The sequence below is a fragment of the Thalassophryne amazonica genome, chromosome 1 (genome assembly GCF_902500255.1).
Source record: "Thalassophryne amazonica chromosome 1, fThaAma1.1, whole genome shotgun sequence".
NCBI classification, from domain to species: Eukaryota; Metazoa; Chordata; class Actinopteri; order Batrachoidiformes; family Batrachoididae; genus Thalassophryne; species Thalassophryne amazonica.
Window position 1 is genome coordinate 28,351,001 of NC_047103.1, and position 17,970 is coordinate 28,368,970.

The following is a 17,970-nucleotide window of genomic DNA, read 5'->3' on the forward strand; positions in this document are numbered from 1 at the left end:
ACCCAGAGACACCACTAGTTACTGCAATGAAGTCAGGCCGATTTGTCAAGAGGCATGTCCGCTAGGCTTTTTTGCAGTTGCGCACTTGTTTATCAGGAAAATGAACATTTCTCTACATTGATTACAGACCTGCAGCGGGTCTGTAATCAACTTTTCTGCCGCGCAGCTTTGCTTTGAACCTTGAACCAACTGAAGCAGTGATTCGCAGGTCGAAGCAGTGCTTCGATTTATGATTCGTGGATTGATTGTTATATTTCACTTTATCCTAATTTTCCCCGCTAAAACCCAGATGAGCATATGTCTGTGAGTAATATTTAATATTTTATGTTAAACCAACCTGTTATGGTCTTCTGAAACAGCTGATAGATGTATTTTATAACTTAAAAACAGGACCGATGCTAATGCGTTGGCATGTCTATGGCTTTTTCATTGTTAAGTTAGCATTAAGCTGTTTGCATCAGCACGTTTGTGTTGATTTGTTTTCTCTTTAATTAAAGGCTCAGCGTTCGTTGTCATAAAAGAGTCAAATTGTATTTTTTTTTTATTCATATATTATAGCAACAACAATAATAGTCTACATAATAGACAATAATAGTCAATAATAATAGACTAATAATGTTACAACACAAGTTTAGAGAAAGCGACAAAAAGAACCTAATGAAATAAAACGCAACAGAAAAGATAAAACCATGTAACAATGAAAATAAATAAATACATATAGAAATAAATAACTGTTTCCTGTGAACACCGAGTGAGTAGCCTACTCTCGTTTAGGTTTTGAAGCCTTGTTTCTAAGTGTTTTTGTGTGATGTGCACAATTTTCATTATTTTGACTAATACTACCAGTCATTTACAAGCCTAGATAAACTTTTATTTAAAAAAATCAGTCCATTTTTGATTATTAACATTTACTTGTACTTTTACTTTCAATACTTGAATACATTTAGTTGTACATTGCTTGTCATACTTAAGTACAGTCAATACTAGATACTTTAAGACTTTTACTTGAGTAGCATTTCAGTTACTTGAACTTCTACCACAGTAATGTTTTTAATGGGTATCTGTAATTTTACTTAAGTGTGATTTTTTTATACAACACTGCCCACTACACACCGGGAGCATCTAGGGGATTAAGGAACTTGCCCAAGGGCTCTTAGTGATTTTCTGGTCAAGCTGGGATCTGAACCGAGGATCCTCTGGTCTTAAGCCCAACGCTTAACCACTAGACCATTACCTCCTCTAGCGTACCAAACAGCATAAGCATACCAAATGGCAAATGTCAGCTCTCCATAGTTTCTCTGTGATTAAAGTTGCATGCAGGCACACACGCACACATGTACGGATGTACACACAGCATTTTGTCTTTCCCGCATTCTGTCACAAGCAGGTGCTTCTAACTTTAGACAGGCAGAAACAGAGACAGTGGAGGAAGACATCAAACACACAACAGTTTTCACTCAAGGTAACAGCAACATGAAACTTAACTAAACTGACTAAATCAATTAAACTACAAAACACAATAAATCAGTAACACTAACAATGCCCCAAAATCTGATGTCCCGTGGTGCATTGTAGCACAACGTCCATTGGTTAGCTAAAACAGCTAATTTCCCCAAAAATGTTAGTCTTAACAACTTTCCGTTTTCGCAGTGTTCAACCTTGAACAAAAATACAAAAGCATACCAAATGGCAAATGGCAGCTGTCTGTTTTTGAGTGATCAAAACCATACGCACATACACAGAGGCCATTTGGCTGTGATAATGAATATTCTGTTCTATTCTATTCAATCCGTCCTATTGTTACAAAACTGACAGATATGTGCTGGGAAAGTGTAGGTACACGGACCCACAACAGGGGGCGCAAATGAACGGACAATGGAGGAAGTCAAATAACAACACTTTACTCTTGTGAATGGGCACAACAAACACAACAGATTACAACAATAGACAAAAAGCCAAATCACAAAAGGTGTCGTGTGGGCAGGCTCGAAGATAGAAGACGTCTGTCCAAAGCAGAACCGGAACCACATGATTTCCTCCGCCACCAGACCCCGGGAATACTGGAGCTGCCAAGTCCCGAACTCCCAGGTGGCCACTGCCTCCGCGTGTCAGACCTGGTACTGCTGGCGAGGAACAAAAAAACAATTAAATGTGGGCGCGTTTGCACCCAGCAATCCGCACGGCGGGGAAAACTACCTCCACCTCTCGTTGGAAAAAAGAGTCTGCTATACAATGCACAAAAGTAACAAAAGGTTACTGTCGAAAGATCACACAGTCAGCTGAGAACGTTACCTTCCAGGTAGAGCGATATCTCGGCAAAGAGGTGGAGACGTCGTCCTGCTGATGTACCCCTGCTGATCAGATGATTGGTAACAGCTGTTGCAGGTGATGCGTGACAGCTGTCACCCTGGCTGCTCCTGTGAGGCGGCTGCGCCCTCTGGTGCCTGGAGCCCACACTCCAGACAGGGCGCCCTCTGGTGGTGGGCCAGCAGTACCTCCTCTTCTGGTGGCCCACACAACAGGACCCCCCCCTCAACGGGCGCCTCCTGGCACCCGACCAGGGTTGTCCGGGTGGCGGCGGTAGAAATCGGCCAGGAGGGCCGGGTCCAGGACGAAGCTCCTCTTCACCCAGGAGCGTTCTTCGGGTCCGTACCCCTCCCAGTCCACCAAATACTGGAAGCCCCGGCCCATCCTACGGACATCCAAGAGCCGGCGCACAGTCCAAGCCGGCTCCCCATCGATGATCCGGGCAGGAGGCGGCGCCGGACCCGGAGCACAGAGGGGTGAGGTGTGATGTGGTTTTACCCGGGACACATGAAACACAGGATGGATCCGCAGTGAGGCCGGAAGCTGAAGCCTCACTGCGGCTGGACTGATGACCTTAAGGATCTTAAAGGGGCCGATGTAACGGTCCTGTAGCTTGGGGGAGTCCACTTTGAGGGGAATGTCCTTTGTGGACAACCATACCTCCTGCCCTGGCCGATACGCAGGGGCCGGGGTCCGCCGACGGTCTGCATGGGCTTTTGCCCTCGTCCGGGCCTTTAGCAAAGCAGAACGGGCGGCACGCCACACCCGACGGCACTTCCGTAGGTGGGCCTGGACCGAGGGCACACCGACCTCTCCCTCAACCACCGGAAACAACGGGGGCTGATACCCCAGACACATCTCAAAAGGGGAGAGGCCGGTGGCTGAAGACACCTGGCTGTTATGGGCATACTCGATCCAGGCCAAATGGGTACTCCAGGCCGCTGGGTGCGCGGCAGTCATGCAGGGCAAGGCCTGTTCCACCTCCTGATTCACCCGTTCTGCTTGCCCATTGGTCTGAGGGTGGTACCCGTACGAGAGACTCACCGTGGCCCCCAGTTCCCGGCAGAAGCTCCTCCAGACTTGCAAGGAGAACTGGGGACCGCGATCGGAGACGATGTCTGTTGGAATCCCATGCAGCCGGACGACGTGGTGGACCAGGAGGTCCGCTGTCTCCTGGGCTGTTGGGAGCTTCGGGAGGGCCACGAAGTGGGCCGCCTTGGAGAATCGGCCCACTATCGTGAGGATGGTGGTGTTACCCTGGGACGGCGGGAGGCCCGTGACAAAATCCAGGCCGATGTGGGACCAGGGGCGATGAGGCACAGGCAGCGGCTGGAGTAGTCCCGATGCCCTGCGGTGGTCAGCCTTGCCCCTGGCGCAGGTGGTACAGGCCTGGATATAATCCCGGACGTCGGCCTCTAGGGATTCCCACCAGAAGTGCTGCCGGACAACTGCCACGGTTCTTCGCACCCCTGGATGACAGGAGAGCTTGGAGCCGTGACAGAAGTCCAGGACTGCAGCCCTAGCTTCTGGTGGGACGTGTAGTTTGTTCTTCGGCCCAGTTCCGGGGTCCGGGCTTCGTGCCAGGGCCTCCCGGACGGTTCTCTCTACGTCCCAGGTGAGGGTGGCCACGATAGTGGACTCCAGGATGATGGGTTCCGGTGGATCCGACAACTCTGCTTTGACTTCATCTTCATGTACCCGGGACAAGGCATCCGATCTCTGGTTTTTGGTCCCGGGACGGTAGGTGATCCGGAAGTCAAAACGGCCGAAGAACAGTAACCAGCGGGCTTGCCTGGGGTTCAGCCCCTTGGCGTTCCTGATATACTCCAGGTTCCGGTGGTCAGTGAAAACAGTGAATGGCACGGACGTTCCCTCCAACAGATGTCTCCACTCTTCAAGAGCCTCTTTCACCGCAAGGAGTTCTCGATTGCCGACGTCATAGTTCCGTTCGGCCGGGGTCAACCTACGGGAAAAATAGGCACACGGGTGAAGGACCTTATCGGTCTTCCCGCTCTGGGAAAGCACAGCTCCTATCCCTAAGTCCGAGGCGTCCACTTCAACCACTAACTGGCGACTAGGATCGGGCTGCACCAGAACGGGTGCAGACGAGAAGCGCCGTTTCAACTCCTTGAACGCGGCATCGCAACGATCCGACCAGGTGAAGGGGACTTTTGGTGAGGTCAGGGCTGTCAGGGGGCTAACTACCTGACTGTAGCCCTTAATGAACCTCCTGTAGAAATTTGCAAAGCCGAGGAACTGTTGCAGCTTCCTACGGCTAGTGGGTTGGGGCCAGTCTCTCACCGCCGCAACCTTGGCCGGATCAGGAGCGACGGAGTTGGGGGAGATGATAAACCCCAGGAAGGACAAAGAGGTGCGGTGAAACTCACACTTCTCGCCCTTCACAAACAGCCAGTTCTCCAACAACCACTGCAGGACCTGACGTACATGCCGGACATGAGTCTCAGGATCCGGAGAAAAGATGAGAATATCGTCTATATATATACGAAGACGAATCGGTGCAGGAAATCCCGCAAGACATCATTAACTAATGCTTGGAATGTCGCGGGGGCGTTTGTGAGGCCGAACGGCATGACCAGGTACTCAAAGTGACCTAAGGGGGTGTTAAATGCCGTCTTCCACTCGTCTCCCTTCCGGATCCGAACCAGGTGATACGCATTTCTAAGATCTAGCTTAGTGAATATTTGGGCTCCATGCAGGGGCGTGAACACGGCAACGGGTATCGATTACGAACCGTAATTTCGTTCAGCCCCCTATAATCAATGCATGGATGAAGTCCGCCGTCTTTTTTACCCACAAAAAAGAAACCTGCACCCATCGGGGAGGTGGAATTCCGGATCAACCCGGCGGCTAAAGAGTCCCGGATGTAGGTCTCCATTGATTCGCGCTCAGGTCGTGAGAGGTTGTACAGCCTGCTGGACGGGAACTCAACGCCTGGAACCAAATCAATGGCACAATCGTACGGACGGTGGGGGGGAAGGGTGAGCGCCAGATCCTTACTGAACACATCCACAAGGTCATGGTACTCCACCGGCAAGACTCTGACCTCCTCATTAGGCTTGGAACCGGGAGGAACCGAGGAACCTAAACATACCCGATGGCAGGTCTTGCTCCACTGAACCACTACCCCGGACGGCCAATCGATCCGGGGATTGTGTTTTAACATCAAAGGGAAACCGAGAATCACACGGGAGGTGGCAGGAGTCACAAAAAACTCGATCTCCTCCCGGTGATTTCCTGACACCACCAGAGTTACTGGTGGTGTTATGTGTGATTAAAGGGAGTAGGGAGCCATCTAGTGCCCGCACCTGCACAGGGGAGGTAAGCGCCACCAGAGGGAGCCCTACCTCCCTGGCCCATATGCTGTCTAACAGATTCCCTTCAGAGCCCGTGTCCACCAGTGCTGGGGCCTTCAGGGTTAAATCCTCATAAAGGATTGTAACTGGGAGTCGTGTGGCAATATGGGTATGTCCCACGTGAATGTTTTGGCCCACCCCTAACCCAGTTTCTAGGGGCGGGCATTGGTGTTTTAACCGCTCGGGGCAGTCCCTCACTTGATGCTCTATTGAGCCACAAACAAAGCATGCTCTGCGGGCCAGCCTCCTCTGTCTATCTGGTGCCCTAAATGTGGCCCTGCTCGTGTCCATAGCTTCATCAGCAGGGGGAGCTGTAACCACACGGAGCGTAGAGGCCGTGGAGCGTGGGGAGGGCGGAACTCGGTCAGAACCGGAAGGGAGAGGGACGGCGCGTGCCCGGCCACGCCCTTCGTCTCGTTCCCGACGGCGTTCTTCTAACCGATTGTCTAATCGTATAACGAGATCAATAAGCCCGTCTAAATCCCGCGGTTCGTCCTTGGCCACCAGGAGCTCCTTCAGGACCAACGACAGTCCGTTTACGACGGCGGCACGGAGGGCAGTGTTATTCCAGCCGGACCTCGCAGCCGCGATGCGGAAGTCGACTGCATAAGCAGCTGCGCTCCGGCACCCCTGTCTCATTGACAGCAGCACGGCTGAAGCGGTCTCTCCTCTATTTGGGTGATCGAACACTGTTCTGAACTCCCTCACAAACCCATCATATGTCAGAAGGAGCCGTGAATTTTGCTCCCAAAGCGCTGTAGTCCAAGCGCGTGCCTTGCCGCGAAGCAGATTAATTACATAAGCTATCTTACTAGCATCAGTCGCGTACATGACGGGACGTTGTGCGAAGACGAGCGAACACTGCATAAGAAAGTCCGCGCATGTCTCCACACAACCCCCGTACGGCTCTGGAGGGCTTATGTATGCTTCAGGGGAAGGTGGGAGGGGTCGTTGAACGACCTGTGGAACGTCACTGTTGCGCACAGGATCGACAGGAGGGGGAGCCGCAGCAGCGCCCTGAGGGCGCGCTTCCACCTGCGTGGCGAGAGCCTCCACCCTGCGGTTAAGGAGGATGTTCTGCTCAGTCATCAGATCCAGCCGAGCCGTAAAAGCGGTGAGGATTCGCTGCAACTCACCGATCATTCCTCCTGCAGATGCCTGTGCGCCCTGCTCTTCCATTGGCCGTTCAACAGCCGGTTGACGCCCCTCGGGGTCCATGACGTTGGCCGAAATATCCTGTTGGGAAAGTGTAGGTACACGGACCCACAACAGGGGGCGCAAATGAACAGACAATGGAGGAAGTCAAATAACAACACTTTACTCTTGTGAATGGGCACAACAAACACAACAGATTACAACAATAGACAAAAAGCCAAATCACAAAAGGTGTCGTGTGGGCAGGCTCGAAGATAGAAGACGTCTGTCCAAAGCAGAACCGGAACCACACGATTTCCTCCGCCACCAGACCCCGGGAATACTGGAGCCGCCAAGTCCCGAACTCCCAGGTGGCCACTGCCTCCGCGTGTCGGACCTGGTACTGCTGGCGAGGAACAAAAAAACAATTAAATGTGGGCGCGTTTGCACCCAGCAATCCGCACGGCGGGAAAACTACCTCCACCTCTCGTTGGAAAAAGAGTCTGCTATACAATGCACAAAAGTAACAAAAGGTTACTGTCGAAAGATCACACAGTCAGCTGAGAACGTTACCTTCCAGGTAGAGCGATATCTCGGCAAAGAGGTGGAGACGTCGTCCTGCTGATGTACCCCTGCTGATCAGATGATTGGTAACAGCTGTTGCAGGTGATGCGTGACAGCTGTCACCCTGGCTGCTCCTGTGAGGCGGCTGCGCCCTCTGGTGCCTGGAGCCCGCACTCCAGACAGGGCGCCCTCTGGTGGTGGGCCAGCAGTACCTCCTCTTCTGGCGGCCCACACAACAGATTTGTGTGGAATAAGAGTTGCCAGATTTATAGTGTCAAAGTCACTGAAGTAGAAACATTGTTTTTTTGTTTTTTTTTGTCATTATCTATTTTACTTGTTTAGAAGATAGGATGTGGAAGTGCAAAAAAAAAAAAGAAAAAAGAAAAACAAAAGACCTATCAAATACATGTCAGCGGTTTTTGGTGACCCACATTGTAGTAGGCTTGCCTCTACTGGTGGTTGGCTCTCACTGCGGTATTGTATCACTTCCTGTTCCGGAGCACAGCAGTGTTTTGCTGTATCTGTTAGCTGTTTAATCTGCGCAGTTGGATTGATCTAGTTAATTAGATAACGATTTGTTTTACAGTGTAATCTTCACGTGCCTTAACTAAAGCACTCCCTCTGCTGAATCACCTCTAAATTATTTACACATTATTCACTTTGTGTGTTTTTAGGAATCCGCTAGCTTAGCGTAGCTACTAGCTCTTAGCCGATTTAGCATGGCAGCTTCTCCTGTCTCTACTGCACTTTTCTGCTCTGGGTGTGAAATGTTTAGTTATTCCTCGGCCTCCTTTAGCAGTAATGGTACTTGTAATAAGTGTAGCTTATTCGTAGCTTTGGAGGCCAGGCTGGGCGAATTGGAGACTCGGCTCCGCACCGTGGAAAATTCTACAGCTAGCCAGGCCCCTGTAGTCAGTGCGGACCAAGGTAGCTTAGCCGCCGTTAGTTCCCTTCCAGCAGATCCCGAGCAGCCGGGAAAGCAGGCCGACTGGGTGACTGTGAGGAAGAAGCGTAGTTCTAAACAGAAGCCCCGTGTACACCGCCAACCCGTTCACATTTCTAAACGTTTTTCCCCACTCCACGACACACCCGCCGACGATCAAACTCTGGTTATTGGCGACTCTGTTTTGATAAATGTGAAGGTAGCGACACCAGCAACCATAGTCAATTGTCTTCCGGGGGCCAGAGCAGGTGACATTGAAGGAAATTTGCAACTGCTGGCTAAGGCTAAGCGTAAATTTGGTAAGATTGTAATTCACGTCGGCAGTAACCACACCCGGTTACGCCAATCGGAGGTCACTAAAATTAACATTGAATCGGTGTGTAACTTTGCAAAAACTATGTCGGACTCTGTAGTTTTCTCTGGGCCCCTCCCCAATCGGACCGGGAGTGACATGTTTAGCCGCATGTTATCCCTGAATTGCTGGCTGTCTGAGTGGTGTCCAAAAAATGAGGTGGGCTTCATAGATAACTGGCAAAGCTTCTGGGGAAAACCTGGTCTTGTTAGGAGAGACGGCATCCATCCCACTTTGGATGGAGCAGCTCTCATTTCTAGAAATCTGGCCAATTTTCTTAAATCCTCCAAACCGTGACTATCCAGGGTTGGGACCAGGAAGCAGAGTTGTAGTCTTACACACCTCTCTGCAGCTTCTCTCCCCCTGCCATCCCCTCATTACCCCATCCCCGTAGAGACGGTGCCTGCTCCCAGACCACCAACAACCAGTAAAATCTATTTAAGCATAAAATTCAAAAAGAAAAAATAATATAGCACCTTCAACTGCACCACAGACTAAAACAGTTAAATGTGGTCTATTAAACATTAGGTCTCTCTCTTCTAAGTCCCTGTTAGTAAATGATATAATAACTGATCAACATATTGATTTATTCTGCCTTACAGAAACCTGGTTACAGCAGGATGAATATGAGGTCTGTCAATAAAGTATAGGTCCTTTTTATTTTTTCAAAAACTATATGGATTTCATTCATATGTTTTTACGTCAGACATGCTTGAACCCTCGTGCGCATGCGTGAGTTTTTCCACGCCTGTCGGTGACGTCATTCGCCTGTGAGCACTCCTTGTGGGAGGAGTCGTCCAGCCCCTCGTCGGAATTCCTTTGTCTGAGAAGTTGCTGAGAGACTGGCGCTTTGTTTGATCAAAATTTTTTCTAAACCTGTGAGACACATCGAAGTGGACACGGTTTGAAAAATTAAGCTGGTTTTCGGTGAAAATTTTAACGGCTGATGAGAGATTTTGAGGTGATACTGTCGCTTTAAGGACTTCCCACGGAGCGAGACGTCGTGCAGCACTCCCAGGCGCCGTCATCAGCCTGTTTCAAGCTGAAAACCTCCACATTTCAGGCTCTATTGATCCAGGAAGTCATGAGAGAACAGAGAAGTTTCAGAAGAAGTCGGTTTCAGCATTTTATCCGGATATTCCACTGTTAAAGGAGATTTTTTAATGAAAGACATGCGGGCGGATTGCAGCGTCGGCTCGCAGCCGTCGTGACGCTCCGCCACAGGAAAAACACCTCCATTGGAAGCCTTAAGGACAAGTTGGAACATGTCCAGCTGTTAAACAATTTCTCATATACTCACTCCACTGAAAGCCATCAAAAGCTGCCTGGATTTTACAAATGGTTATCAACACGGAGGTGTTTTTCCTGTGCCACCGCACCGCGCCGGCTGCATCCCGAAAAAAATCTCCTTTAACAGTGGAATATCCGGATAAAATGCTGAAACCGACTTCTTCTGAAACTTCTCTGTTCTCTCACGACGTCCTGGATCAATAGAGCCTGAAATGTGGAGGTTTTCAGCTTGTGACAGGCTGACGACGGCGCCTGGGAGTACTGCACGACGTCTCGCTCCGTGGGAAGTCCTTAAAGTGACAGTATTACCTCAAAATCTCTCATCAGCCGTTAAAATTTTCACCGAAAACCAGCTTAATTTTTCGAACCGTGTCCACTTCGATGTGTCTCACAGGTTTAGAAAAAATTTTGATCAAACAAAGCACCAGTCTCTCAGCAACTTCTCAGACAAAGGAATTCCGACGAGGGGCTGGACGACTCCTCCCACAAGGAGTGCTCACAGGCGAATGACGTCACCGACAGGCGTGGAAAAACTCACGCATGCGCACGAGGGTTCAAGCATGTCTGACGTAAAAACATATGAATGAAATCCATATAGTTTTTGAAAAAAATAAAAAGGACCGTTACTTTATTGACAGCCAACGTATGTTAGTTTAAATGAGTCAACACCCCCGAGTCACACTAACTGTCAGAATGCTCGTAGCACGGGCCGAGGCGGAGGATTAGCAGCAATCTTCCATTCCTGCTTATTAATTAATCAAAAACCCAGACAGAGCTTTAATTCATTTGAAAGCTTGACTCTTAGTCTTGTCCATCCAAATTGGAAGTCCCAAAAACCAGTTTTATATTATCTATCGTCCACCTGGTCGTTACTGTGAGTTTCTCTGTGAATTTTCAGACCTTTTGTCTGACTTAGTGCTTAGCTCAGATAAGATAATTATAGTGGGCGATTTTAACATCCACACAGATGCTGAGAATGACAGCCTCAACACTGCATTTAATCTATTATTAGACTCTATTGGCTTTGCTCAAAAAGTAAATGAGTCCACCCACCACTTTAATCATATCTTAGATCTTGTTCTGACTTATGGTATGGAAATAGAAGACTTAACAGTATGCCCTGAAAACTCCCTTCTGTCTGATCATTTCTTAATAACATTTACATTTACTCTGATGGACTACCCAGCAGTGGGGAATAAGTTTCATTACACTAGAAGTCTTTCAGAAAGCGCTGTAACTAGGTTTAAGGATATGATTCCTTCTTTATGTTCTCTAATGCCATATACCAACACAGTGCAGAGTAGCTACCTAAACTCTGTAAGTGAGATAGAGTATCTCATCAATAGTTTTACATCCTCATTGAAGACAACTTTGGATGCTGTAGCTCCTCTGAAAAAGAGAGCTTTAAATCAGAAGTGCCTGACTCCGTGGTATAACTCACAAACTCGCAGCTTAAAGCAGATAACCCGTAAGTTGGAGAGGAAATGGCGTCTCACTAATTTAGCGTCTCACACGCTGCGGTGGTTTGAATCATATTTATCTAATAGATTACAATTTGTTCATGTAAATGGGGAATATTCTTCACAGACTAAGGTTAATTATGGAGTTCCACAAGGTTCTGTGCTAGGACCAATTTTATTCACTTTATACATGTTTCCCTTAGGCAGTATTATTAGATGGCATTGCTTAAATTTTCATTGTTACGCAGATGATACCCAGCTTTATCTATCCATGAAGCCAGAAGACACACACCAATTAGCTAAACTGCAGGATTGTCTTACAGACATAAAGACATGGATGACCTCTAATTTCCTGCTTTTAAACTCAGATAAAAGTGAAGTTATTGTACTTGGCCCCACAAATGTTAGAAACATGGTGTCTAACCAGATCCTTACTCTGGATGGCATTACCCTGACCTCTCGTAATACTGTGAGAAATCTTGCAGTCATTTTTGATCAGGATATGTCATTCAATGCGCATATTAAACAAATATGTAGGACTGCTTTTTTGCATTTGCGCAATATCTCTAAAATTAGAAAGGTCTTGTCTCAGAGTGATGCTGAAAAACTAATTCATGCATTTATTTCCTCTAGGCTGGACTATTGTAATTCATTATTATCAGGTTGTCCTAAAAGTTCCCTGAAAAGCCTTCAGTTAATTCAAAATGCTGCAGCTAGAGTGCTGACAGGAACTAGAAGGAGAGAGCATATCTCACCCATATTGGCCTCTCTTCATTGGCTTCCTGTTAATTCTAGAATAGAATTTAAAATTCTTCTTCTTACTTATAAGGTTTTGAATAATCAGGTCCCATCTTATCTTAGGGACCTCATAGTACCATATCACCCCAATAGAGCGCTTCGCTCTCAGGCTGCAGGCTTACTTATAGTTCCTAGGGTTTGTAAGAGTAGAATGGGAGGCAGAGCCTTCAGCTTTCAGGCTCCTCTCCTGTGGAACCAGCTCCCAATTCAGATCAGGGAGACAGACACCCTCTCTATTTTTAAGATTAGGCTTAAAACTTTCCTTTTTGCTAAAGCTTATAGTTAGGGCTGGATCAGGTGACCCTGAGCCATCCCTTAGTTATGCTGCTATAGACTTAGACTGCTGGGGGGTTCCCATGATGCACTGAGTGTTTCTTTCTCTTTTTGCTCTGTATGCACCACTCTGCATTTAATCATTAGTGATTGATCTCTGCTCCCCTCCACAGCATGTCTTTTTCCTGGTTCTCTCCCTCAGCCCCAACCAGTCCCAGCAGAAGACTGCCCCTCCCTGAGCCTGGTTCTGCTGGAGGTTTCTTCCTGTTTAAAAGGAGTTTTTCCTTCCCACTGTTGCCAAGTGCTTGCTCACAGGGGGTCGTTTTGACCGTTGGGGTTTTTCCGTAATTATTGTATGGCCTTGCCTTACAATATAAGGCGCCTTGGGGCAACTGTTTGTTGTGATTTGGCGCTATATAAATAAAATTGATTTGATTTGATTTAGTATATTGATGTTTTCCAGCTTTACTTCAATATATTGCTCATTTTACACAAATGTTTATTATATCCAAAAGTAACCCCTTTGTAATCATGTAATTTAATTACTTTTCATCAGTTATTGTAATAGATTGCAATTCACATAATTTTGTAATTTCATTATGTATCTCCATTACACATAGCTAGTTGAAAGAAGTAATTCCAAGATACTCCACACACACCTTTCCTTTTAAATCTGCCAAGGTGGTAATATTTTCTCCCGCGCCTTTCTGTTTGACTTTTAGCAGGATATCTCACAAAGACATGAATGTTTTTTAAAGAAATTTTGTGAGCAAATGCATAATGTACTGGCGAAAAAAGCTGTTCAGTTTTGGAAGTGACATACATTTTTGAAATGAGATCCAGAAGACTGTCATGCACATAGCAACACTGTACTGATAAATATATGAGAGAATGCCGATGACATTTGGGGAGCAGATGGATAATGTCCCAGAAAATGAGGGATTTTATTATAGATTTGATCAGAACATAGTTTAATAGAAAATATGAGTTATGCCCGCTCTGTATTAGTGTGAACATACAATTAATTTGGATCATATCGGCAAAAGCTTAATCTGCGTGTGTTGGTTAACTCAAATAAAGCATTCAGGAAAGAGCTCTGATTGCATGCATTTGCATGATCAATGCATACTGTAAATATTGCTAAAGATACAAATTCTAATAATATACTTCTGTTTGCACACTATGCAGGAAATCAAACCTTGCTGCAGCTTATTGATTTCACATGAAATCGTGTCATTAAAGCTGCAAGGCATATCCACTTTGAAACACTCACTACAGCGTCTTCATAGTGAGAGAGATAGCTCACTTCAATCCTTTCATTTCTTGTCATTTATCTTTTTCACGCAGGAGCATCCAAATAATAAAAATAAAAAAAAATCTTTGAAACCTGCAAGCATCAGCTATCAGCCTATTGATGTGACTCTCTGCTTCTCCTCTCCTTTCAATTTGGGTGAACATCAGATCTTATTCTTCGGCCTTGAAGTGAGTCAACGTGGTGACAAGTAGCGAAGTCTGAAATTCATCCTCACGAGCGAATTGATGCTGCGATGCGACTGAGATTTGAAAAGTGGAGCTTTAATTTGCTTCCCTTCTCAGATCTGGTTGAGGAACGAGTTAATGGTGAAAGAGGTGATTCGTATTAGCATGCATCTTTGGGGGATATGATGACTGAAGCTGTGGTTTTAAATAAAGAAATGACTTTAAATACTAAATCACTCCGGATGCTTTCCCTTCAACACAAGTTTGTCGCAGCTTCAGTCATCAAGAACTGGTTGCTGTTTATCTTACCCGAGTCTGAAGCGATGACCCGCGAATGCTTTCTGCAAACTATCAAAGCATGTTGTGTAAATTGTAAGAGAGGAAATCTCGAGGCTCTGAAGGCTAATGTCCCCTGAGGTTACACACTGAATTTTAATCATCACAAAGAACTGATGGGTTGAATCCCATGAGAACATTCCATGTCTGTAGATTTTAATGGTTCACTTTTAGTGCATCCCATGACAATACCAACAAAATACGAGGTCTGTTAGAAAAGTATCAACAATGACTACTCTGACGGTCAATCAAAAGTTGGAAGTATATTATTTTTTTCAAAAACCATATGGCTTTGAATCACGTGTGATTACATCAGACATGCTTTAACCCTCGTGGGCATGCAAGAGTTTTTTCACATCTGTCGGTTACGTCATTCGCCTGTGGGCAGTCTTTGAGTGAGGAGTCGCTCACCCTCTCGTCATTTTTTCATTGTTTAGGAATGGCTCAGAGACTGTTGCTTTGTTTGATAAAATTTTTTTCAAAAACTGTAAGGCACAACTGAGTGGACACCATTCAATAAATTCAGCTGGTTTTCGGTAAAAATTTTAACGGCTGATGAGAGACTTTGGTCTGTAAGTGTCGCTTTAAGGATGGCCCACGGTGCCTGACGGTGATCTGCGCTTCGAGGCGGCAGCGTCTCGCCATTTCAAGTTGAAAACTTTCACATTTCAGGCTCTGTTGACCCAGTAAGTCGTCAGAGAACAGAGAACTTTCAGAAGAAGTCAGCATGAGGAGTTTATTCGGACATTCCATTGTTAACGGACATTTTGTAATGAAAGAACGTGCGGGCAGAGTCGCATGTCGGGCCGGACCCGACCGCGGGGGGTCGCGACAAGAAAAACACCTCAGTTGGAAACCTTAACGGGCAAGTTGGAACATGCCCAAGCTGTTAAACAATTTCTCAGTTACTCACTTGTTGAAAGTCATCAAAAGCCGCCTGAATTTTACAAATGGTTTTCAACACGGAGGTGTTTTTCCTGTCGCGGAGCACACAGATTCGCCGAGTCGTCACGGAAACGACTCGGTGAATTTGCATGCACGTCTTTCATTACAAAATGTCCTTATACAGTGGAATGTCCGCATAAAGTCCTCATGCCGGCCTCTTCTGAATCTTCTCTGTTCTCTCACGACGTCCTGGGTGAATTAAGCCTTAAATTAGGATGTTTTCAGGTCGAAACAGGCCGACGACGGCGCCTGGAAGCGCTGTGCGACGTCCCGCTCCGTGGGAAGTCCTTACAGCGACAGAAACACCCCATAATCTCTCATCAGCCGTTAAACTTTTCACTGAAAACCAGATAAATTTCTCAAATAGTGTCCACTCGGATATTCCTCACAGGTCCAGAAAAAATTTTGATAAAGCAACGAGCGCCGTCTCCAGCAGCGTGTGAAACAAAGGAATTCAGCCGAGAGGGCTGGACCACATCTCACTCAAGGCCTGCCCACAGGGAAATGACGTCACCGACATGCATGAAAAAACTCACGCATGCTCACGAGGGTTCAAGCTGCCCAGGTACCCCAGGGGGTATTAGAATTCTGATCGCTTTATAATTGTTGTACTCAGGCTTTCTTGATGACATCCTCAGGATGGGGGGGTGTAATTAAAATGCTGACCACTTCACTAAGTCTTTCTTGATGACATCATCAGGATTGGGGGGAAGTGGAATTAGAATTCTGACCGCTTTATACTTTTTGTACTCAGGCTTTCTTGATGACATCCTCAGGATGTGGGGGGGGAGTAACCAGGGCAGCTTGACCTGGTTGCCCAGTAATTCCATAAAAGATAAATCGATAAAGAGAATAGATTAAAGCATTAATTTTTTGGTTATGTTCAACTTTTTAAAAAATGGTACCAATTTGTTCCCCGTGTCATGAGGATTCAGAATATATATATATAGTTTTTAGGGCTACATATTATAGTTTGGGAGTTTATCACAGACAGACAGACAGATGGTTGGGGGGGGAGCCTACTTATCTTTTATGGCCCTGGTTGCCCAGTAATTCCATGATTAAAGGGGAACCAGGGCAGCTTGACCCGGTTGCCCCGTAATTCCATAAAAGATAAATAGATAAAGAGAATAGATTAAAGCATTCATTTTCTGGTTACGTTCAACTTTTAAAAAAATGGTACCAGTTTGCTTCCCATGTCATGAGGATTCCGAATATATATAGTTTTTAGGGCTACATATTATAGTTTGGGAGTTTATCCCGGACAGACAGACATACAGACAGACAGAATTAGCACTTTATGTATATAGATGGTCCCTTTAAAAAATAAATAAATAAATAAATAAATTACCTTTACTGCAGTCCTACATTTTCAAATAAATTTCACATATCGACTTCAAACATTTTGTCAAACTTGAGCAAAAACTAAGTGAAAAGTTGTAAATATATTAAAAGTTACAGGTAATTAAATTAATTAATGAATTATTTAAATCAGTTCTTCATCACAGGCAGCATGGTGAATTAGTGGTTAGCACTGTTGCTTTGCAGCAAAGAGGTCATAGGATAAATTTCCACCTGTGGCCTTTCTGTGTGGAGTGTAAATTCCCGCCCCCCTCCACCTCCTCCTGTCCCCTTCCACCACCCCATCCCGGCCCCCGCTCACACCACTCCCTTCCTCCTCTGGGGTGCCGCGCAGTTTTAGCTGCTGTAGCTCCCCGTTCTCCCCCCAAGCTGGCGGCGGCACGACTTCATGTTGCTGCGGCCCCGCCACAGTCACATCACCTCAATTCGGAAAATGGACTGTTTCAAAGTTTAGTGCACATAAACAATGTCAAATGTATATGTGTTGTCTTTAATTCTGATGTGTGCCATTATTACGGTAAACAAGTAATAATTGTGGATTAACTGCTGTATCTTGTCTGTGGTAAATGGCGTGTAGACATAATCTCGTTGTTGTTGCACTTGTGTATTGACAATGACAATAAATCTCATCCATCCATCCATCCATCCATCCATCCATCCATCCATCCATCCATCCAAATGTTGTCCACGTGTTTGTGTGGGTTCCTTTCCAGGTGCTCTGGCTTCCTCCCACATCCAATGACATGCACATTAGTTGGATTGGAAACTTTAAATTGTCCGTATAGGTGTGCATGCGGGTGTAACTGCATTTGTTTGTTCACATGTGGCCCCTTGACAGATTGGCATCCTGTCGAGGGTGTACCCTGCCCCACACCCTATGACTACTGGAAAAGGTCCCAGCCCCCTGACCCTTAATAAGATTAAGTGGTTGAAGATGTGTGAGTTTTTCTTATTATTCTCAATATTATAATAAATCACCTCACAACAACAAGGCAATGACCCATTTTAAATCACAGTACCACATCAAAACAAGGTGCGAAATAGAAAAAAAAAAAAGAAAAATCATGTCTGCGAGCACGCACTAGTGCCATGCTTCGCCGCATTCATGGCACCACCTATAGTGCAGCAGGTAACAGAAAAATTGCACAAATCTTGATAGTTGATGCTTATGGCATACGTTCATTGCAAATATGATTAATTGCCCATTTAAAATTCCAAGATGGCAGCCTTTTTTTTCAAGATTGACACCAACATGACATTCCATGTTATGGGGTTCCCCGATAACAACCCCACCAATGTGGCTACCCATGCCAAAATAGGTTAATATATTCTTGATGCCATACTTTCCAAATC

The 17,970-nt window shown here is 46.2% G+C and overlaps 1 long non-coding RNA gene across 1 annotated transcript; it reads left to right on the forward strand.

Annotated features, from left to right (window-relative positions):
* Positions 1 to 1,259: 1,259 nt before the first annotated feature.
* LOC117519182 lies at positions 1,260 to 17,946 on the forward strand. Its single transcript, XR_004563200.1, has 3 exons — positions 1,260 to 1,336; positions 1,743 to 1,755; positions 17,937 to 17,946. It is a non-coding gene; the product is annotated as an uncharacterized LOC117519182 (long non-coding RNA).
* Positions 17,947 to 17,970: the final 24 nt, after the last annotated feature.